At 43.1% G+C, this 24,665-nt stretch overlaps 1 long non-coding RNA gene across 1 annotated transcript in view; it reads left to right on the plus strand.

Moving 5' to 3' along the window:
* The first annotated feature begins 837 nt into the window (after window positions 1-837).
* LOC138364121 (uncharacterized) overlaps window positions 838-24,665 on the plus strand; it is a 264,696-nt gene continuing 240,868 nt past the window's right edge. The window contains exon 1 of the long non-coding RNA XR_011228309.1: window positions 838-975. This is a non-coding gene — a long non-coding RNA (uncharacterized lncRNA). The remainder of the gene's footprint in view (window positions 976-24,665) is intronic.

Raw genomic sequence — 24,665 nt, forward strand, 5'->3', positions numbered from 1 at the left:
GTTGAAGGGCGTAAAATACGAGGAAAGATTGTGGGAACTCGACCTTACCACACTCGAGGACAGGAGAGATAAAGGAATATGATAACAATATACAAGATTCTAAGGGAAGTTGACAAGGTAGACAAAACAGTATTTTTCAAAGCTAGGAACAGCAAAACGAGGGTTAATAGACAAAACCTAGAGACCAATAAGTCCCAAGGACGTCAGAGAGATCTTTTTCAATGTTAGAGCTGTCAATAAGTTGTCAATTTGCTGGTAAGATGTTTGTCGTTGAAGCTAGTTCGATTCAAAGTTTTAAATATAAATGTGATAAAGTTGTGTGAAAGGAGACATTGCAATAATCTAAGAATGTTTAGAAGGCGAGGGGCTAGGAGCTTTGCTAGCAGCCTCTCGAAGGGGGGCGGTGTATATGTAGTTGATATGACAAATACAAAATAGGTCTTGAATTGGTAAATTAGACAACCGAAAATTAGAAAGGCGGAGTCCAAGAGCTAAGAGTTCGACCCTACAGTCACACAGTAAATGCATATACACACACACAGGACGATGAACACCGTAACCGGTTGCTGTACCTGGTCCCGGGCCTAGACCCCAACATAAATTACAGAAGGCGTTATGGAGCTTCCAAGCTACTAGGTGGGTGTGGTAGTGGGTTTAATGTCCAGTAGTGAAGTATGTGCTTTTAATACATTCTCACACTTGCTCATACTTCACATTAATAGAAATAAACTCTATATTAATATTGTTGAAGTGACTACTTGTGAATTATTTGTATGTGAGGCGGCCTCATTTCAGGTGAGGTGAATGACGTCACAGGTAGTTGACCCATCAGGCCAAGCTAGTCACGAGGCGCGGTGGGCAGTGTGGCGCGGGCCGGCGTGGGGAGAGGTGCTGCTCAGCGCCCGCCTCATTGGTTTTACTAAATTAGTCACCTGGACAGTCCTGTGCATGAGGTTACCTGCGCCAGACTAACAGGCAAGTTACTCTAGATGATTAGTTATTTTATCACATTGTATTCTGTTGGTGGAATAGTCTATATTTGCTGATTGTCTAAATAAGAATAGTTACAAGATGGTAAGACTTTATTTAAAATAATTCAATTAGCTCTGGTTTGCTTATTTGTAAATATAATTATATTGTGTAATATACATGTCTATTAGTAGACTTTTACCTAGATTGACTTTTGATGAAGATTATTAAAACAAAATTATATTCTAAAACGACTGTTGTGTGATACTGTTCCACAACAGCGGCTTGAGTGTCAACGTTATAGTGAAATTTACCGTTTGACCAAAAGCAGGTGAAAAAAGTTTACAAAATTATAATTAAATTCTGGCAGTTATAAGGTGTTTCTTGTGAACTATAAAATGTCAATCCTTGATACACGGAACAAGCGTCACATACACCCCCCCCCCTCCGCCCATCCTATGTTACTGAAACTAGCCATCCTGAGTTAATGTCGTCCACGCTGCAGCCAACCCCAAAGATGCCATAATTAACATTGAAGTCCTGTGTAACCAAGTACTGTATTTTCCAATTAAAGTAAATAATAATGTATATTTAAATTGTGTACAGGTCTGATAGTTGTTGAAGGAAACAATAGCACGTGAGTGTATTCTAACCTGTCTCCCTCCCCTAATAATGTATAGTAGGTCACATATCAAACTATTTTGAGTACAGTGATAAATGCATGAACGAGCTTAGACTGAGGACAAGTTAAATGTGAAGCGTTCTTCACGTTCATGTTTGGCTGCCGGGTTAACAACCACCTGACCGTTGTGTTGAACGGGTTGTGGATGAGGCTTGTCTGAGATTGGGTTTTGCCATTTGGTGGTAATTAAGTTAGCTTTTAAGATGAACCAAAATCTGACCTGCTTGTCTTGCGGGATGTTTCTCAAACTTTACAAAATGTTCAATTTAGTATTTTGATGTATTTAATGTGTAATTTCAGGTATGTACGAGGGTGCATCTGTACAACGGCACTGCAGGTATGGTCAACCAGACACCAAGAAATTGGTCTCTTACAACGCTACTGCAGGTATGGAGGGATTAAAGTTAATTGGAAAAACTTGCGTCGAATCGCAGATGGTCATTATGTAGTTGATACATATTCCCACCCAAGTACAATAGGTGAAGGGAACACGGTTAATAATTTTCATAGTTTACGCACTATGCCTTGAAACGGTGATCTTCTAATAGGTATAGTCTAAAATACTCTATGCGTTAACTACTTCAGAGTGGTAAGCCATTCGTCAGGCCCAAAACTTATTTAGTTGTGGTGTATTTTATGATTAATGATAAGCTAACAATTTCGGTTACATTTCAATCCCCTCTCCGTCCATATTTGTTAGTCTATCTTCTATCCCACCAGTCCAATCATATATAAATAAAAATACCCTAGAGGGTTATGCTTCAGTTGAGATTAGGAGACTGGCAAGAGGAAAGTTTTAGCGTGAGGGGAAAGTACCGGGGCTAAACCTAGCAAGCTGAATATACCGTCGGACACAGTTTCGGGAGGCTGAGCACTTGCAGCTACGTTGCCATCATCAGTATCGTGCACAAGGTATTGGTAGCCTTTGAATGCTGTAGCAATTCTGCAAATCGACAAATATTGTGGTTAGGCAGCAAGACCTGTGAAGTGTTAAAAGGTGAACGTTTCTGGGTCTCCTGAACGGGGTAACGTTGTGTTACTGATTTGTAAGTGCAAAGTACCTCTCTATTGGGGAAGAAAATATTATACAACTGGCGGAGCTTCCATGACCACAGATAACGGTTTTAAGAGGGACACTATCTACTTTTTTTCCAAGCTAACAAAGGCGGCTCCGAAGGAAGCAAGTTCTAGGTCGGAAGTTCGCCGATCGTTTCCTTCATCTAAGACTAGAGCTTGTTAACTTCCTTTCAGATGCTTCCTGAAGCTGTAGGAATATATAACTCAGAACCATCCTCTATTGACTGGATGTTTGTTCCCGAACAATATTTTGTTGCTGGAGAAGAGCCAGTTTCTTGGCAGCTTCTCGTACGGTATATTCTGGGTAGCCTCTTACTTTAAGGACGTCCCAGAGCTCCTACAAGACTTTCCCCAGATTATTCTGGTCACTAAATATACCTTTGACTCTGATTCTCGGGGAGAAAGATAGGCCTCTTGAGAGAAATTGGGTGGCAGGATGCATATAAGTGAAGGTTTGTGTCCTTGTAATAAACCTTTATGGTGTCTTTCTCCATCTATACATATATACAATATATATATACACACAAGTACTTAGGAAGGGAAGCTCCTCCATGCGGGTCTAGATGGTAAATTTCATGTGGGTGAACTTCGCCAATTCATTGACGGCTTGAACTGTAGTAAACTGAAGTAAAGCAGTCTGTCCTCTTAAAAGCCAAATTCTCGTTTCCGGCATACCGTCCTCAGGCCAGGCTCGTTACACACCCCCTCCTCAAATGCATTTATCGACATTAACGTACTGGGTATTAAAAACTGGTTTCTCATGAGTTCTTATAATTTTAATACTAAGTTAGCCATAGGTTAGGTGTTAAGGTTCTGTTGGCCATTATATGCATTAGAACTACATTGGGTGATAGCTATAGCTTTGACATTTGAGCAGGGGTCATCAGCAAAGTACTGTTCGGGAAATGTTCGAACGTGGTCAGTTAAGCTGCGTAACTGCTCGTCTCGTTCTCATAAACAAAGGCTGAAGTCTATTCCATGCACCTGCCAGACCCCGTATTTATCAATAGAAAAACGGTTTACACATGACAAACTGATGACGTTCATTTATTGAAGAGCTTCGCTGATGACTTTCGTTTGAACCACAATGTTGTAAATGCTTCACCCAAGTACTACAGATTCAAATAATCACCGAGAGAAACTAAACGCCTAAATTAGCCAATGGTTGAATATGCACAGTATGCTGTTACGTACAGGGTGGTGTTTGGTTGGTGGAAGACTAACTCGCTCATCTTACTAGTCTACCGGTCCCTAAGATGAGGACCACACTATAACCACCACCGCGGGTCTGTGCTCCCACACACCTGGGTGCCACTGATCACCCTAGGAGCCCTCCAGTCGAACCACGGGGGAACTGCTACTAGCGATCCCAACGGAGGAGTGAAGGAAGACTGTACTAACCTCAGGACGTCACTTCATGCGGCAACAGTACTTGATTCTTGCCCGCATAACAAAGGGGTCACAGGTCACTAGTCCACACCTGTGTCACTCAACTACTCACAAGGTCGCCAGCTGGGTTGCAACTCTGCATCCCAGCAATGCAGTTCAGTGGTTAAATTCCATGTCATCAGACAGTTACTACTATCGGTGATGAATCAGTATTGCCAGCCTAGGGTATGTTTCCATAAATATCAGTGTTATGTTACCAGGCACTAGGCTATTTTCCATATATGATATTGGTGCGATGCAATAATATCACTTAATAATGCTCAATTAGAGATGGAAGGCACACATAAATAAATCGGTAAAATAATGTGAAGTTTACTATGAGAAAACTACATTAATCGTGTAAAGAAATAATCACATTAGGATATGTGTATAAATGGATGAACTGGAGAACGTTGGCAGCTCTCCTCTCGCCGCCTCTGGCAACTCCGACAGCTGGCCAAATTTAAATTGGGGACTCGCACCCTCTCTCGAGGGAGGACGGATTCGTCAACGTCCTTCACCAACTGCCACAAACATTCCCACGCTGTGTTCTCCAGCAGTAGTAATACCTACTCCCTACCATAAGCTAACATAACACAATGTAATATATATATGATGGGCCAACCTAGCTAAACTTCAAGGGGCAATGAGAGGGAAATATTGATCTTGATCACTCCTGTCCACGACGCCTGTCCTCTGATGGTAGAGTATCCACGGTTCCCAGGTCACTCCTCGGCGTTCCGGTAGGTATTACAGATCCTCGGGTGTCATGGAGAAATCGCGTCTTTGCCTTACCAATCCCCTGGGTTCAGATTTTCCAAGCTGGTCCAACCAGTGGTCACTGAACATGTCACTGTACACACATGCTCCTTCAACGAGACGTTTTCTCCTGTATCCAGATGCTGTGCCTTCTCTCCTACCTAAGTAAATGTGACCTAGTCACTGCAACACTGCACGTCTACCAGTGAATTCATGGGAGCCAGACTTGCCCTCCAAGAATCGTTGTTCACCTATAGTTGCCGACTAATGTTCTCAAGTTCTTGGCCCTCCTTTGCATGTTCGTACTCCCCAGGAGCACACTGTCTTCTGCGACAATGGTAGACTGTGATGGCTGCTCCAAATTTACTGAGCGAGGTTTCCAAAACCTCCAATCTCAGGACCTCACTGACGCACTTCCACTCGCGTCAAGTCTGTCAAGCTCTGCTGCAGTGCCTCCGCCAGTGCTGAGCCAGGCCTCCCGGTGACGTCACGGCAGGCTGTGATTGGTTAGTCATGTCACGTGACCTCGCCCAGCCAATCACCAGCCTGCTGGCGCCCTCACGAAAATGGTGCACTTTTAAGCAGGGCGTCGCCATCTTGTATGTGTAACGGGCGCAACCACCTTTATCTGCCAAACTTATAAATGCCAATTTCACCATAAATGTTATCAATTCGGTAGCCTCTTATATTAATATACTCCCTGCATCTCGGGGAACCTGCAAGGTTAGTGGATATAACTTAACGCTGGCATTGGGGGAGATATAGGACAGGGCACCGTAACAATACTAATATACAACTATCAATTTATGAGTATTTTGAATGAACAGCATGTTCAAATATGAATGAGTCTTTAGGGTAGACCACTGGATGGAATGAACAGAGGACGCGTTTTGTGTAAACCTGTTTTTCATTGATAAACAAGTGGTTTGTTGGCTGGATTAACAATCATTTGTCCTTTATTGACGAGGGCGGTCTGGCCGATTAAAGTACTATTCTCCAACAGTGCTTCACTGACATCCGCTTCTCGAATAGCAAGTCTGTAAATGCTTCATTAGTGTACTACAAACACACATAATCGCCAACAAAAAAATAATTACATAATGTATGCCTAATATACATTGAATTTTATTGTATATTAAATTATGTATGGGAACAAACATATTCTTATTACGGTGTTAAAATTGATGAACCCGTCTCATGGGACGGCCTCTGCACTAACGAGTCTGGCCTGAGGACGAGTTGAGTAGTGTGGCTGGTGTTCACTATAGTGTGCGGGAGCCAGCCTAGGATATGCATAAATATGCTGCATGCATAAATATTTCTGCTGCAGCCACACTAACACTTGCTCTGATCATCGTTCCTTTAATCTGGCAGTACGATTTGTTGTCCACCATGAAGAGGATGACCTCAGTTACATATACGAGGCACTGTTGTTTGGGCCTTATTTGTGGTCCATCAGACTCCTCCTTCCTTAGTTCTCCTGTAATTTTAGCCTTAAGTTAATGCAAAAACCTCTGCCAGTGCTCTGGCATCCTCCCTGGTGTGCCTGAGTTTAGGGCCGACAAAAAGTGGGTCGTGTACTTCAGTCTCGGGCAGTAGGTTAAGGAGTGCTCCAAATGACTTGTTTATTATCACCTAGACCATCTAGGTCGTAACACTTTCAACTGAGAATATTCGACGGAACTAAATCTTTTGTATGGGACTTGCCTCTTTTTGTTGTACCAATATCTTTTCTCCGTTGTACCCGTAGTCGTCGTCTCTTCTATAGCCCTCTTTTAATTGCCTCGTCCATAGTGTCTTTCTTCAAAATCTATTGCGCCTCTACGAGGCCAATGTTACACCTGGCGATCGTTCCTTTGGTTTTCTGAAATTGTTCAATCAATTGACCTCGTTTCTATTTTTGGGGTTGAACCACGGCCTGCCCTGGGGGGGGGGGGGTAAGGGAAGGTAGGCCCCTGTTATCAAATGCCCGCAGGTCATTCCATGATCAGTTATAACTATAGCCACTTTGTTGTGGAACTGGCCTTGGTGACTGGGCGTCTCCTCCTCTTAGCCTCTTTGTCTGGGCCTGTCGTTGTCTCCGATCTGTTCGCCATCTCACTTTATTAAATTGACCTTTTATTCTTTCATTTGACATGTATACATTTTCCACTGTATCCTCGGTGCCTTATGGAAGAGTTAGGAGTACGGACTGGGTACTCCTTGAAATACTTAGTCAGTCCATAATTTATCTAGGCCTGCTTGGAGTAATAGTTTTAACATCACATACAGACAAGGTTAGAAGACTCTCCCTGGCTTCACGTTTTCTCTCAGTTGATGGGTTTTGTCAATTTGGTGCTTGCTGCACGGTATTGGCCGGGTTGCCTCTGACTGAAAAAGAACATAGTTTGGTCTAGTTTCCCTTTGTCCAATGACCTTGTGAAAGAATAAGCAAATAGGAGACAAACAAATGCCTAAATCGATAACAATTCCATACACAAGTAATCTTTGTTTCATGTCATGGAAAAGTACCGAGGGAGGTTAAGAGACCTGCCTTAACAGAAGTGAACCCTCCTGGCCTGGGAGCACGAAACTAACCCTCTACGTTGTATCTCCGACTGGATCCACAGAGTTCCACTGATTTGTATAATAAACACTGGTGATAAAGGCATTGTAATAACTCTGGCAATATCCTTGGCCATCCCAGCCCGAGGGTTACCCATAGATACCCAGCGAGGCAGACCTTGGTCCCAGACCAGAGGATACAGGAGAGTGCACGGATGGATGTGCACTTTTGGAGATTCCACGCTGATATACATCTGGTCGTTCTCACTCGCACAACTCAACACAAGTCGTGAAATTCCATTCTCTCATGCCAGGACAAACTTGTGGCATCTCCTTACTCTAATGGGTGATGTAGTCGTTCATGTCTGTGCAGCCTTTATCCTTGAGATTTACTACCTATGGTATTTATATTAACAATTTTGTTTCCTTGTAGTTTCCCTTTCGGTATGCCAGGCTTTGGCTTTCTGGTCCCTTCCATAAGTTATCCCTACTCCCACTATATATTCAAATGTAAATACAGTGATCACTCATTCCCATGGGGCTTCGGACTTTATTTCCCATATATGTGAATCGTTTAGTAAATTCGAGGTAAAGTCAAGCAGGTTCATCACTACCTCTAGTCATGTGGGTCCCCTGACATGTTGGCTTAAAAGGTTTCTTGTTACCATGTCCAATAGTTTAGCTCACATTACACCACAATACGGTTCTTGCATCTATCCATGGTTGAAGTCTCCATGATTGAAGTTGGGATCGATTTCTAATAGGCGAAAGAGTCTGCCCTTTCAGTTATTGTAGGTGTTTGACAAATATAGTAGGTCTTGCCTGGGTCTTTGCCATTTAAAAAAAGTTATAAACCGCAGCTACTATCTTTAGTCCTCCCATCGTCATGGTGCCTGTTATGTAGTATCTGAACTTCTCGCAGCCTGGGGTATCCATATCCTGGAAACTCCAGACCTTTATCAGCAGGGCCGCCACTCCTCCCCTTCCTTCCCTCTGTAGTGTGTTGTGTAATATTGGCGTGAGTACAGACTTGTGGCACACCAGCATTACGGTCCAAGTAGTCAGTGTGGTGTTGGAGGAATCTTACTTTCATTTTGTGGTTGTCAAAGAAATATTTTGTCAAGTGGAAGGTCATTCATAATTTGTATTTTCTTTTAGTCAAGCCAGTGTGTCGATTGCTTTTACAGAGTCTACTGACAAATATTGCCTTGATATATTGTGTAGTTAATGTGCAGCTTCTCAGTATGTTAAGATGGTCTTGTGCAGGTCGGTTGGACGTGATTCTTTTTCCAAGGTGTCGGTCTGGTAGGCGTTTTGTGCTGCCCATAAAAAGGTTTCAGATCTAAACAAATCACAGGGTTTTATACCGGCGCTTTCAGGCCGTTGGGAGTCGGTAATTTCTCTTAGACCCGAGTGTTAGGAACAATAGTTTCAACTAGATATGTGGGGGAGGGGGGGGGACCTAGGTTTAACTCGCCTTCATCGTTCTTACTCGGAAATTTGGCTCCAATGTTTGTCATTATGGTGGGTTATATTTGTGATATGGTATCCATACAAGAAATTCCAATCCCTTTATACTGTGCAGTGAGCAGGTTATTTCAGTCCAATTATAAAGCTCTTAATGTCGGTCGCGCAGAAAACTTTTTCAAGAGCAGACTTTGAAGCACACAGAATTATTCCTCGTCCTGTGACGTTATATGTACTGGTAGCTAGTTGTGTAGTGCAGCCAGTTGTTTGTGTAGAGGTCAGCCAGTTGTTTAACCTGACACTGATAGTCTGTGTGCAAATATTGTTTCTGTAAAACCTGCATGCTACTGCAGTCCTTCCTGTAGATGACTGAACTGTGATATCGATGTGGACAGTTCTCGTGGGATCTTCAACATTTTGATGAGTCAATTATTTAAAGTGTGACGGCTTTGGAAAGAGCAGGATTCTAATCAACCCTAGTGGCGGGTGTGTATAGTTCCTGAATTGTGGTATACAGATGAAGAGGGATATCAGTGACAAGAATATTTCATTTAAAATGCTGCCCGAAATGCATGCATGCATGCATACTGCCCGAAACGCTTTGCGTAATAGTGGCTTTAGGCATTGTATGTACTAGCTCTATCTATTAATCCAACAAACTTTGTAAAATCTCTTGTGTATGTACCTTACCTAAATAAACATTTATTTATTTATTTATTTATTTATTTATTTATTTATAAAAGGAATGTAGTTTCGTGAGATTGTATGCATTTTTACTCGGCCATTTATCACACAAGGAGTAAGTGTGTATGTTACACCACTATAGTGTGTTAACGGCACATAATAATTTGTCTCCCAGTAATGCTGAAGATGGTGTCTCTTGATTTGAAGGAAAAAGATCGTGTTGACTTGAATGATTCTTTTTAGTATTGTTAGAAGCTTGTTCTTTCCTCATTTTGACGATTCTTGTGAATCTTGGGCACCAAGAATTACCCTCGTGGCCTCATCCTGTATTACTTCTATTTGTACAAAACAGAGGCGGGGAAGCAAAGTGCAGGGCATGATAATCAACTAGGGATCTAACATGTTAAATAGTCTAGCATATTTAACATTTATACCAATATTCTTACTAGTATTTTCAGTGATTTCGCTTCTAACCAACGATGTAGGTCGTTTACAATGTCACTGATACCTACTCCAAGGTATTTGTGCTGCCCACATGTTTCTATTGTTTGGTTGTTAACTTTGAAAGCTAGAGGCACACTGGCTGTTTTTGGGGAGAGAAAGTGATGGATTAAGTTAAAGACCGAATTCAATGCTTTTAGCAGCGAGTTAATCAAGTAGAGATTGCAGTCTCGTTTGGATATTTGAAACAAAACAAATTTCGTCGACATTAGATGACGGCTTCATCAGCTAGTGTGGAACTAACAGTTTTCGTGCATTAGGACATTGAACATTGTTGCGCAAAGCGCACAACTCTGGGGTGTACCCAAATCAAAGGTGTAGAATGTTTACTTTTGACCCCATTGAAAGAACTGAGGCAGTTCTGATACTCGGGTGCCCCTTGAGCTATATCAAAAGTCTTCCACTAATCCCAAAGAGGCTAATCGTTCTAAGATTTATTTCCCCTTTTTTGCTGTATCAAAAGCAGTTTTGAGGTCAATAAATGCCACCTAAGAGCATGGTCCCTGTAACAAAATATTCAGCAAAGAAAGTTTTTATGCGTCTTTCAGTAAGGGAACCATTCAGGTTAGGGGCAAGTTGGGGTCTAATTTCAAACATTAACCTGTCGAGTGTAATCCTCTCAAGAACTTTACACTTAAATAATGTCAGACATGGGGGTATGAAGGCACGAAGAAATCACAGTAATGTGATGTATCAATGAGAAAATGAGTAGGAGCTTGAGAGAAGGATTCGAATCTGTTCTGTGTACTCCCAAGCATCCCAGGCTGGAATTCTTTTGACCATGTTGTGGTACAGTTGTCTAAGGTGTTTGCTTGGGAGTCCTCAGAGCTTAGGTTCGACTCCTCCTCACGGCTTCCACTAATTTTTTCGTATGGGTCAGAATGTTTGTGAATTTGGCTTTGGGTATTATTAGTCGGTATCCAGCGGTCGGGTAAGATACCATGCCTCAGACTTTGATTAATTAGTTCTATCAGAGGACTATAGTAAGGGAATTGAGGATGTAAGATACAATTGCTTTGCAAACCAGGACAAGAGGTAAGAATTGAAAACGTGGGATGAGTCATGTTGCAATGGTGTTCCATTTAAAGTTGCAAGCTTAGTAAACGGAAATTTTGACAGTTACAAAATAGTAGTTAAGGGCATGAGTTGTGAACGAAGTTAAAAGGGAAAATCAAAATGATTCCTGTAGTTTTTAAAAATGTTTCGTACATTAGGGAGTGGAAGTATGGTTTTTCAACTGTAATTTTCATGACAATATTCTTGAATGAGGGGAAAGGGGAGAAATCGAGGAGAATTAATAAAAAAATCAAATTGATTCGTACAGTAGATAATTTTGTATACTTTAAGGATTAGCAAGAAAGATACAGGAAGCATTAGGCTTATGTTTCTGGAGGAGAAACGTTTAGGGAAATGTTTCAAATTGATTCAGTTTTAGTGAAGCAAAAAAGGATTTACAAAGGATAACAGTGTAAAGGTTACTTCAAGGAAGGGTTTCTAATTAATTATGTGAAACAATTAAGGTTGACAGATAGTAGATATGCATGTCGAGGTTAGTGCAAGCATGAACGAACGTTTAGGGGGTGTGAAATACAATAACTGTTAACAATGAATTTTCCCGTACAAGTGCAAAACACCTTCCTGACTGTCTCCCCTTCCATTCACCAGGTGACAAATGGCCACCCCTCCCCCCGGCTCTGCCCACTCTACGCATTTAGTGTAAATAATGTCTATGCATCACTAACTATTCTTACCTAACCTAAATAGTCCTATTGTATGTAAATGAGCGATTTCTGTGTGATACTAACACACAGTATCCCTCGGTACGCCCTGTTAAAGCACCATTCACCTACCAGTGATCCATCGTCCTGTTGATCCACCATTCATCTAACGGTTCATGCCGTTATCCACCACCTACCTGCTCCTCCATCTAACAGTGACACCTAGCATCTATTTTTTTTTTTTTAACTAGCGTTAAGAATCATACATTAACGATTCAACCCAACCTAGCTTTCCTAACCTAACTGTGATGTGTGTGTCATCCAGTGTATTAAGCACCATGTATTATGCTCCATATATTAAAAATGTTGAAAAAAAGGTTGAGAAAGTAAATTATATATTTTTTAAATGTTGATAGTGAATGTTAAGGATAATCTAATATCAATTATACTGTGTTAAATCATAAATCTCCGATATAGAAACAAACACTATAGTTTGAGAATTAACATTTTAATGCGTTCTTGAACTCGCACAATGAAAATCTGTAACTACTTAAAGCCCTCATGCGCACAGGTACCCTATGCGCTGACATTCTCAGGCACACGCACCAGACAACCAAGCTCTTCATGGTAAAACCATGTAAGTCCTACTGATCTTTCGAGGGTTCCAGGGGCTTCCGTAGGTTGCAATCATTTGACCACATCATGGCCTGGTTGTCTGGGGCGTGTTCCTGGTAATGCACCGCACATAGGTTCGAAGCCTCACAACGGCTCCATATTTAATCATTGATACATCTGGTTAGTGTGATTGCTCTGTGTTTCAGAGGTACAAGTCAATCCAACTGGATGGGTACTCAACCCTCTCGAAGGGAACCTTTTCTTAACACTTAGACGTGCCTCACCAACATAGCTTGTCTCTCCACAAATTTAAAAGATTTACAAAGGCTCCAGACAAGATACTGATATAAACTATGCATAACAAAGAGCATTTAATCTCGACAAAGGGTTAAAATGTGCGTTGTTAAATAATATATTTCTGCTATACTTACCGACTCTCCTGAGGACAACTGGCCCAGTGTAGGACACGCCAGGGATGGGTCAGGTAATCTTCGTCTCCAAGACAAGGCCTTCACCTGTTCAGGCACTGACAGGCAAATTTGTGGACTATGATGCATAGAGAAGTCATAGGGAAAGACAAACACAAATAGTATGTTAATGAAAATCAAATCCATATCCAGGTGTCGTTATTTACACAAGATGGTGGCTGTGACCACAGATGGGTGGCCACTGCGGTCAAGCACTTACAGCTGCCCGAGGTTCAGGAACCACCAGGAGGAGGAGGATGGTAACGTTTGTACCTGTAGTACTGAGGCTTGAAGCTGCTAGACATTGCTGGTGACGTACACAGTCGGAGACAAGTGTAAGAATATGGTAATTGGCTGCCCTCGCTACTCTTGTGGACAATCCATGCATAGCATCTGTTGGACTTAGTGTGCTTGTATTAAATATTCCCAGACGAAACATTCTGGGTTCGCGGTAATCTCCAGTGATACGAGGAAAGGGATTTCCATAGCTGTTGATGTTACATGTTGACTGCATGTGTGTCTTCCAGGAGTGCGTGCGGGCAGGAGTGTTCTAGAATCTCTAATAATTGAAAGGGATCAAACATGTTTGTGTAAAGGCCACGACTAATAAAATATTACATAATGGCTTGGTCTATCCATTAAGAATTGAACGAAGATATAATATAAATTACGAGTAGTGAAGCGTCAGGCGAGAGGTAGTCGTAACTAAGAACTATAGGCTGTGGAGAAAGCTCATAATGACCTACATTACTAGGATGAGCCGATCACCAGCCATGAGACTCGCCGCCGGCGCCACTGGTACAGCAGGCAGCACACGGGTTTGTTCTCTGGAAAACTTCAGATTCTGAAAAACTATCAGCTGAAACCCTCGCTGTTTTGAGGAACAACCCACCAATACCCAGATTCAAAGCTCTTGATGTACCATGTTGACTGTATTCCTGTGTCCGACCGCCAGGAGTGCGTGCTGCAATATTGTTTAGAAGTAACGTTGCAGATTTCTAATGAAGTTCTTGGATAAATACCGTTGCAGACTATATGTTGTACACGTGGCTAGTTTTGCAGTTACCACAATGGTCGGGTCACCCGGCTCACAATGGTCTATTTTCGTGTGTGAGCGCCGTATCACTGAGCAGGTCGATACCCTGTGAGAAGTGCCACCATGACACACCTTTAAAAGTGTACTGAGGATAAGTGAAAAGTAGACCAAACTGCTAAACGAGGTGTTAGGTATCCCAGATTCCACCTGGAAAAATCATTTTACGACCTCCGTTGAAGGGAAACAAATTTATTCAGACCTTAGTGTCTCGGTTATTAGGTAGGAATGTGAATCGGCCCTCACTAAGAGACGTCAACAGGAAGTCGAGGATAAAGAGGAAATGGAAGCAGTTTTCAGACAACGAAGGACAGTTCGCCGAGGTACAGCAAGTAGAAAAGAAAACCGCTATCGAGGCTACTTCCAGTACTTCGATCAGCAAGAAGCCAGAAATAATGTACCTAGAGAGAACAGCACCAGTCACACACCAGCCAGTGTCAGACTCTGCACATCTTTCCAAATTGCAGACTTAGAATTGCAAAATTCCAAAACCCATAATTCACAGACAACTTTCCTACAGCATAAGGCATAGTAACGGCAATGGAAAAGCGCCAACTAGAGCTCAAAAATTCCATCACGGTCAACGTTAAAGGAGAAATTTATTATTAATAAAAAATGACAAACCAGACCAAAAAAAAGACACAACCAGACCAAAAGACTGAAAATTACCGAGATACGGTAACATTCCTGCAAGGAAAACCTTAAAAGCTGGACCCTTCAAAAAGAGGCACAAACATCGTGCTGTTGGAATATCCAGTCGACTTTCCACTGGATCCAATCCTAGAACACAGGGAAATCTTGAATGTAAAGCTGTGACACGTCGGGTTCCGGTGACTGTTATGGGACATACACCAGAAATATTCATTCTTGGTAATTAGGGAATGTATTGACATGGTCCTGGAACCCCTGCGCTGTTTCAGGTGTCAGAAATACGGCCACCATCAAACACGCTGCACCGGGCAGGAGAGATGTGCAGCCTGGAGCATCCAACCAAAAACTGTACAGCCAAGAACAAGGTAATCCAGACCACAACAGCCAAATGTCCAAGTTGAGGTTGAAACATTATGCTTGGAGAAATACCACACGGAAGGCAAGCAGCTTAGGTCAGGATAATCAGACCAGCAGTACGTACATCAACATTGTCTGGAACACCCGTGCACAGCCACAACAGAAGCCAACGCTCATAGAACACAATTCATCACACATCTCCAAATCAGAAAATGCAAAAAACCACTGCAGAATTACAACATGGAAGCAAAATACAATCATTTTCAGTCTATAAAACAGATTTACAGTTTTACGGAGGTCCAGCTAAAAAACATTGTAGATCATGGTCATGACCCTTACCAATTGCTTACAGATGACGCAGAATGCCTCTCAACAAAAGACTTAAGCAATCGCTTGTGTAATAATGGAGAAGATCGTGCAGTAGATCCACAAAAGACACTGCAGTAAGCAGTGGCGAATCAAGATCAACGGTATCTTGCTATACAGGAGACGGATATAAACAATCAATTCAGTCAGATTTGCAGCGACACTGCTAGCGAAGTGGAAAATATGGTTTTAGATTCCGAAGAGGCGTTCTACTAGGAAAGGTACACCAACAGAAACTGTCTGTTCATTACGAATTCTTCATTGGAACAAACGATGTCCTGGAAATAAAAACCCACTCTTCAGTATGCTGCAATCGGTACAAAAGCAGGTGTAATAGTTTTACAAGAAACTGTCTACCCAGCCACGAAATCCTTTAGATTAGCTGGATATCACCAATATATTATACTGCATGAACAGGGGCGACGAAGGGTTAATGATCCTCTTAGATTAACACCATACCAAGGAAGAAAATAGACCCAGTTTCGTGTGGTGATGAGCAGAGGTATTAACAGTAACGGTGAATATGGCTAATATCGAGCTCCTCGTATATAACGTCTACAAGCCCCTAGATGTAAACTAGCAGAGAAAGTGCTTGCCATGGAGGTGCATGATACAATTATTACCTGGGATTTTAATGCTCTTAATCAGGAGGTAGGTGTGACTGGGTCACCAAATGCAAACAAATGCCATTTTGCTAAAGTTCTATGAGAAGTACCTGAGATTACACTTCTCAACCCTGGAGACTCCCTCCCCCCCTCCCTCCACACATTGAAGGAGGTTCTAAAGTTAATCTCGACTGCACTCAAGCACCAGGCGAAGTGTGAAGTAGATCCGGTGATGACCAGTGATACTATGATACTATTACAACACTAAACATAAAGATCTCCTGCACCACCTGCACAACCTACATGGAATGTAATATAAAGGCCAACTGAAATTTATACCAGGACGAGCTTGAAAAATGGCATGCTACATACTCGCCACCCAAGGATTCGGACACATGAGACCAATCTCCAGAAAGCCATTACAGCTGCTGAAACAGCTATTCTAGTCATTATCCCAGGAAACACAAAACATAAGAACTATTTATTTCACAAAAGGAAATTAAAGAGCAAAACCACAGTCAACATCTTCAGAAAACAAAAAAACATCTCTAAAGAAACCGCACACGAGTAGGAAGAACTTTGCTTAGACCAATGATATCAGAAGTTAGTTTCTAAAGAGTAAAAGGAGGCAAGATGGTGTGAATGTTGTCACTCAAAATGAGCATTGTAGTCTTGGAAAGATATAGGGACATTAAAATCCTGCAATGGTCAGAAGGCAGAAATGAAAAACTGGAAGGGTTGACGGCCATTCAAGAGAGCGAATGTGTACATGTGACGAATGTGATACTCCCTTTACTAAAACAAGAACTAATCAGAGTGACCCCCCCCCCCCAAAAAAAAAAAAAAATGGTGGCAATAACACTGCATCAGGTGCTGATAACATTACATATTCAATAATCGCACATGTAGGTCCTGCTGGAGAACAAGGGTTATGGTACGTTATCAATGCATCTTGGGAGCTAGGCAAACTACCGACCTCGTAAAATAGAGCAGACATTCCGATTACTAAACCGAAAGGCAATGGCAATTACAGACCTATTTCAGTAACATCATGTATTAGAAAATAACAGAACTGATGGTCGTAGAGAGGCTACTGTGAAAGACTGGAGACCAATATATGAATATATTTGGTTTTACTATAGTAGGTACTGCAAATTGCATGGCAATAGGAAGGAAGAGTCTTCAAACTTGCAAGCCAACAAGGATTTTAACACACATTAATTATACAATTGTAAAAAGAAAAATGCATAGTAAAGATTCACAGGTATGCCAAAGTAAAGCTGAAAGGCCTAGTGTCAAACTACACTTGTATGAGAGTGGTACTCCACAAGGAGTCGTCCTCAGTCCTAGTCTTGTTAACGAGGTTTTCTGTATGGATGTTAAAATGACATCTGTAAGAGTTAAATTGCTAAACTTTGCCGATGATATAGCAGTCGTCGTCACAGGTCATTCACTTTTTAATAAAGCACAAGTGGCGCTAAATAGAAGTAACATCTGAATGAAGCATTTTATGATTAAAAATATTTGCACAGAAGTCTAGGGCAATGAAACTAGGTGACTGCACTCCAGAATGCACTCTATTAAGACCAAAGAACAGCGCCTTTCAAATGAAGCTAAAAGACTCAATAGCCCCCAGGTGTGGATGGAATTAAATCCAAAGTCTTAATGGAACTGGCAGAAGAACTATGCCTACCGCTGAAAGTACTTGACACAAAATCTCTTGACCATAGGGTAGTCCCCTCCTAGATTTGAAATATGGAAATGTCACCCCTATTTTCAAGAAAGGCAGAAAGTCGATATAAAACTACCAGCCGATCAGCTTGACATCACCCCTGCAAGCGCATGGAGAGAGTCCTCTCTCTCCATGGGAGGGAGGGAATAAAATGTTGGGGAAATATTGCAGGGAGGGAGGGAATAAAATATTGGAAAATATTGCAGGGGGGAGGGAATAAAATATTGGGAAATATTGCGGGGAGGGAATAAATCACCACTGCAGTCTTATACAATCAACACATGGATTGTTAAACAGATTGTGCCTTATAAACTTGATCACATTTTTGGGAATGGTAACCAGAGACTCAAAGACCTTTCAGTGACCTTCCAATAAGGAAAAAAAGGTAATGGTTCAAATGTATAAATCTCGGGTTCGTCCCCCATTTGGATTACTGTATACAAGCATGGAGACCTCATTTTCAGAAGGACATAGCTGCTCTGGAGGAGGTGCATCATTGGGCAACAAGTCATCCCTAACCTGGCCTCTTAATATTTCGCGATTTTTCCTACGTTTGCCGGTATGGACAAAAGTGAACGTAATTTGCAATGAGGCTCACGATAGTGACATACTGTCCGGCTTACTTAGATTGAGAGAGAACTTTCGATTAACGGTTTTCATGACGTTTTGAACCCTCAGGAGATCTTCCTGCCCTCCTAACCTACCAGAGGACCCATAACTTGCTGTTTTGGAAAACAAAAATCCAACATTTATTTTCAATTCTTTTTCATTTTCAAATTACGTCCATTTTCGGCGATATGAGCAAACGGCCAAATTCAGATGTAATTTGTAAGAGGACAGGTTGCGCCAGTCATCTCTCATATCATGAACGTTTGAAGGCCACAGGGCTAACACTGCAAACCAGGCATTATAGGGCGGATCTCATTGAAACTTTAAAAAAACTGAACAGGTTAAAGGATGTCGATTCCGGATATTTTCTTCAGACGGCCAGATGTATCACAAACAAGGCGCAACGGTTTCAAGCTCAACCAGCCACAATGTAGGACTGAGAACAGGAGATGCTTTTTCACCTACAGTTCACATTAACCCATTGAAACGCCTACCCACCAAAGCCATAACTGCCAAAATTGTTTTAAAATATACGTGGAAAAGATCATGAAGGCAAATGGTGGGGACCTTCGACATGCCGCCGGCTTCCAGTCTTCAAGGCCACTAGGGTTAGTGGTCCTCTCGTAAATCAGGCACCTTGTTAATTCAAGACATTAACCTACAGTGGCTTACTCGATGCCACTGTCTTGGCGTATGGATAGATTCTAAGATGACCTTCAAACAAAATTCAATATCTGAGAAAGGCAAAATTGCAACTGAATGATAGCAATCACAGGGCCCCGTCTAGGAACAGGACAGTGCTAATGTTTTACATGCCTTACTCACTCCTTCTCCTGGACATTGGGCATTTGTTGTGGTTATTCAAAACGAAGCCATGAAAGACATAACAGGGGCTCCGAGATGGACGAAAATATTATGGCTAAAACTTGATATTGATTAAGTCTTAGGCTTAATATAATTTTTACGTAATATAATAATTATCAACTGGGTGCCATGTCGTGTAAGAATACTGGGGGAATGCCTTTGCAGATGTAGCTGCAAAACTTGTAACAGAGAAAACATGTGAACATTTACATACCAGAATATAGCATAGAATAAGCAAATAATTAAGAGATAGACGAATGCAGAAGATGTAGTGACCACAACACCTCAGCTGCAACCTCAGGATCTGTGGGAGGTTACAAGAATTTGACCAACTATGAACCACTTATTTTGAAGAATGGAATCATTAGGAGTAGTATTACACCAGGCTTCACTTACTTAAACGTAAGGATATGGTTGAGACAGAGGTCTTGAGCAGCACAAGCAGGCCAGAGGTGGAAAGATATTAAAATCCACCCTACAAACGTGCTAGGTGACCAAAAGAATTTTTTAGTTTGTGAGAAAAGTGCGAGTTTAAAGATTTTTACAAATTAAGCGTTAAGGAATTTGCCAGGGCAGGTATTGGCTTATTCCCCAAATTTGGAGCTTGTGACAGTTAAAGGGGAGTAGGTCTCCACCTAGAGCGGTGACACTGGCATACCCAGGATGTAGCAAGATACATGATTGACCACAGCCCGGCACCTTCCTCCAATCAAAAGTTGACCCGAGATGAACACGTGTGGGAATTTCCCAGCAGGTCTTTATTTATGTTAAGATTAGTTATAACTGAGTGAACTGTATGATTGATTTAAAGACCTACTAGGCGTTACCACTTACACAACCTTGGGAGGTTGATTTAATATTGCTAAATTCACCTTATAATATGATGTAATCATAAAGTTAGTAAATCATGGTAATTAACAAATTTCTTTAAAGTTAGTAGACTACAATTATGAATTACTAAGTTAGGAGGGCTTAGCTACAGAGTTGATTTGGTCGAGCGGAAATTTTTAGGCTGTCCAAATTTTTGCTTAGTTGGTGTGTCGAGGCCAACTAGGCTCCATGAGGCTCCAGTAAACCTAAGTTGAGGCGGCGTGCTCCCAGGTTGCTTCTATACATTGTGGATAACATACAATGTAACTCCTGCAAATGCTGATATTTCCCCAGTTAATCTCAAATGAGTAGACTAACTTCCTATTTAGGCCTAAATTTACTGTTTAAATTCTCCTGCGGCGTAACGGCCGGTTAATTCTATCAAGGGTAAATATAACCATAAATCCCAGTAGAATGTTAATAACCGACCGGACACAATTTTTCTTGTGTGAAGCTAGCAGCAAAGTCTGGGAACCGTGGTACGTTGGATGACCCACATATTAGACGATGCTAGTTGGCATGCTTCAGCAGGGATCAGATCGAGCTCGTGTTGACGTGAGAGACTGTGTGCAAGTGACGCATTCTCATTCTATTTATCTCGTTCACTAACGAGACGATATTGACGTCCTTTTACGCCCTAATATTTTAAATCAAATACCAAAGAACAATTTTCCATTGTTCATAACATTGGATCGAAAGGTTTTCAGTGATTAAAAGCACATTTAAGTAAGTAAGTAATTATCAAAAGAAGGCACCAAACCGGGAAGGCTATGTAGCACCATCAAGTACGCAAAATAATCAGAGGGCGCTAAATATCACCAAGGATGCCAATACGAGAACAAAAACGCATAAGGCGAACGATATCAAAAGTATCCGAGTCACCAAGAATTCTATCAAGGGACAGGTGACCGCGAGGGGCGGTCGGAAAGCAAGACACACGCTCGTCCTGGAAGTCAGGACATTCAAGGAGGACATGCACGACCGTAAGAGGGACAATGCAACTAGGACAATAAGGAGCAGGGCGGCGCTCCATCAAGTGACCATGGGTTAAGCGAGTATGGCCAATACGCAACCTCGCCAGAGCTGTTTCCCACCGCCGGTTACGGTGGAAGGAGGACGGCCACGAGGAAACACAACATTTAAGAGTACGGAGCTTGTTACCAGTAACAGACAACCAAGAAGCCTGCCAACGGGAAAGGACTGAGGAATGGATAACCGGGTAAAAGTCGGAATACGGAATGCCCTTGCGAGAGATGGGACAAGAGCGGACAGCTTCCTTGGCAGCAGCATCCGCACGCTCATTTAAAGACACACCAATATGGCTGGGAACCCAACAAAACTCAACCGACTTAAATTTACTGTGAACGAGAAACAGCCAATGCTGGATCTCGACAACTACTGGATGAACCGGATTAAAGGACCAGAGAGCCATGAGGGCACTACGAGAGTCAACAACAACCACAAAGGAAGACTGACAACGAGAAAGCAGGAGACGAAGAGCATAGAGAATAGCATAAAGTTCCGCTGTAAAGATGCTAGTCTCCGGAGGCAAGCGACACATATAAGTGCGATCAGGAAAAACAACAGAGTAGCCAACACCGTCCGCTGACTTAGACCCATCGGTGAAGACAGAAACGGAGCGATAGTAAGAAAAGTGCTCGAGGAAAGGCGTTTTAGAACCGTAGGAGGGGTAAAAGCTTTAGTGATACGGGTCAAGGATGTACAAAACCGCGGAAGAGGGACCCTCCACGGGGGCAAAGAAGGAACAACACGAGGAGAAACATCAGAAATACGAACGGAAAGAGAATCCTGTAGGCGAGATAACCGGACAGAAAGAGGGTGGTGAAGAGGAACAGGAACCGCAGGAGGGGTAAAAGTTAAAGCACGACAGAGGCGAGAGGAAGGATGTTGCAAGGACCGCGCAAGATAGCGAAGACAGTAGCGATCACGGCGGTCCCGGAGAGACAGGAAGCCAGTGTCAACATACAAGCTAAGGATGGGAGTCGAACGAAAGGCACCAGAACTGAGACGCAACCCAGTATGGTGCAAAGCATCAAGACGGCGAAGAGTAGAAGGAGAAGCAGACGAGTAAGCAGGGCAACCATAATCGAGCTTAGACAGGACGAGAGAGGAATGTAAAGCAAGGAGAGTGCGCCTATCTGCCCCCCAAGAAGTATGGGACAAGACCCGAAGGAGGGTAAGGGCCTTAGAGCACTCAACACGGAGGTAAGAGATATGGGGAGACCAAGACAAACGAGTGTCAAGGAATAACCCCAAAAGCTTCGCGGAATCTTTGTATTCAAGGGGATGACCATAAAGTGACAAAGAGGGACGAAGAACAACCCGTTTCCGCGTAAAAGTCATGGCACAAGTCTTAGAAGTAGAGAACTTGAAGCCATGACCTGTGGCCCAAGACGACACGGCATCAATGGCAAGTTGAAGCCGGCGTTGAAGGAGAGGCGAATCATCACCCTGACAACAAAGGGTAAGATCATCGACATAGAGAGCGGAGAATACACCAGAAGGAAGAGAGGAAAGAAGACCATTGAGGGCAACCAGAAAGAGTAGTGCTCAGAACACTACCCTGGGGCACACCTTCGTATTGCTGAAAAGAGGGAGAGAGAGCGGTACCAAGGCGCACCCGAAAGGAACGACGAGAGAGGAAGCTGCGGAGAAAGAGAGGGAGATGACCACGAAGGCCAAAAGATTGAAGCTGAGATAGGATATGATAACGCCAAGTGGTGTCGTAAGCCTTTTCTAGGTCAAAAAGGACGGCAACAACGGAGGTCTTCGCAGCAAAAGCAGTACGAATATAGACCAAGTTCACCAGGACATCTGTCGTGCTGCGGCACTTGCGGAAACCAAATTGAGAAGGGGAGAGGAGGTGATGGTGTTCCAGGAACCACATCAGACGAACGTTAACCATACGTTCAAAGAGTTTGCAGACACAACTTGTGAGAGCAATAGGGCGAAAGTCCTTAGGGGAAGTACCCAGAGACCCCGGTTTGCGAACAGGGAGGACAACGGCATCGAGCCAGTCCTCAGGGACTGACGACGACTCCCAGATCCGATTATACAGACTCAGTAAATACTGAGACGTGCTCGGAGGGAGATGGCGAAGCATCTCATAATGAATACCATCGGAGCCCGCCGCCGTAGAACCGCAGAGGGCCAGGGCAGAACGAAGTTCAGAGAGAGAGAAGGGATCATTATAGGGAAGCTGAAGATGAGTGCAGAAATCTAAAGGACGAGACTCAAGGACAGGTTTACGAAGAAGGAAAGATTGGGGAAGATGAAGACCAGAGCTAACAGAAGAAAAGTGGGAACCCAGTTCGGAAGCGACCTGCAACGGGTCCGCCACAAGAGTATCATGGAGGTGAAGGACCGGTGAAACATCGGGAACGAACTTACCCGCTATCTTGCGGATACGCTTCCAGATCTAGGCCAGAGGGGTTTCGGACGTAATTGTTGAGACGTAAGATGCCCAACATTCACGTTTAGCCGTACGGATGGCCCTACGGGCCACCGCACTCGCTTTCCGAAAGAAAAGAAAAGAATCGGTCGTCTGCCTACGGCGGTGCTTCTTCCAGGCTGCACGCTTACAGCGGACAGCCCGAGCACAGTCCGCATTCAACCAGGGAACGCACTTCCGTGGACCCCGAGAGGAAGAGCGAGGGATAGAGCGGAGGGCAGCGTCGAAGACAGTGTCATGAAAAAGGAGGAGAGCGTGAGAGAGGGGCAGAAGGGAGAGGTCAGAGAGAGTAGCACTGAGGGAAAATAGGGTCCAGTCCGCCTTAGCAAACTGCCACCTAGGGAAAGAGAGGGAAGGGCGAAAAGAGAAAAAGGAAACAAGGATGGGGAAATGATCACTTCCATGGAGGTCATCAAGAACCTGCCACGTGAAATCTAAGTAAAGAGAAGAGCAGAGAGAAAGATCAAGACAAGAAAGGGTGCGAGTTCGAGAGTCCAAATGAGTGGGCTCACCAGAATTCAGAAGAGACAGGGAAGAAGAGAGGAGAAACGGCTCAAGGAGGCGACCCCGGGTATTCGTCAGAACGTCACCCCAAAGAGAATGACGACAATTGAAGTCACCCAGCAGGAGCACAGGCTCCGGCAAGGAGTCTAGGAGGTGTTTCAAATCAGGAAGAGAGAGCGGGACACTCGGGGGGAGATAAATGGAACAAACTGTGTACCATTTCCCCACAAAGATACGAGAAGCAGAACAATGGAGAGGCGAAGGAAAAAGTAAAGGAACAAAGGGAACATCAGCCCGAATCAAGAGAGCAGAAGAATTAGAAGCCCCAGCAATGGCTGGGGGGGGGGGGGAGAGAAAGGAATAGCCACGAAAACGACCAGGACGAGCACCAAGCATTGGCTCCTGGAGACAGACACAAAGGGGCGAAAACCGCGAAACCAGAAGTTGGAGTTTGAGGAAATTGGCGTAATAACCTCGAACGTTCCATTGAAGAATGGACAACGACGAGAAGAGAAAGGACAAAAACAGAGAACAAGGAAGAAACAAAGGCGAAAGACCAACAGAGCACGTTAAAGAATATCAGGGTCGGGATCAGGGTCAGCAAAGTCAGGGTTAGGGGGCATGGGTAAAC

Source organism: Procambarus clarkii, chromosome 12 (assembly GCF_040958095.1).
Source record: "Procambarus clarkii isolate CNS0578487 chromosome 12, FALCON_Pclarkii_2.0, whole genome shotgun sequence".
In the NCBI taxonomy this organism is placed as follows: Eukaryota; Metazoa; Arthropoda; class Malacostraca; order Decapoda; family Cambaridae; genus Procambarus; species Procambarus clarkii.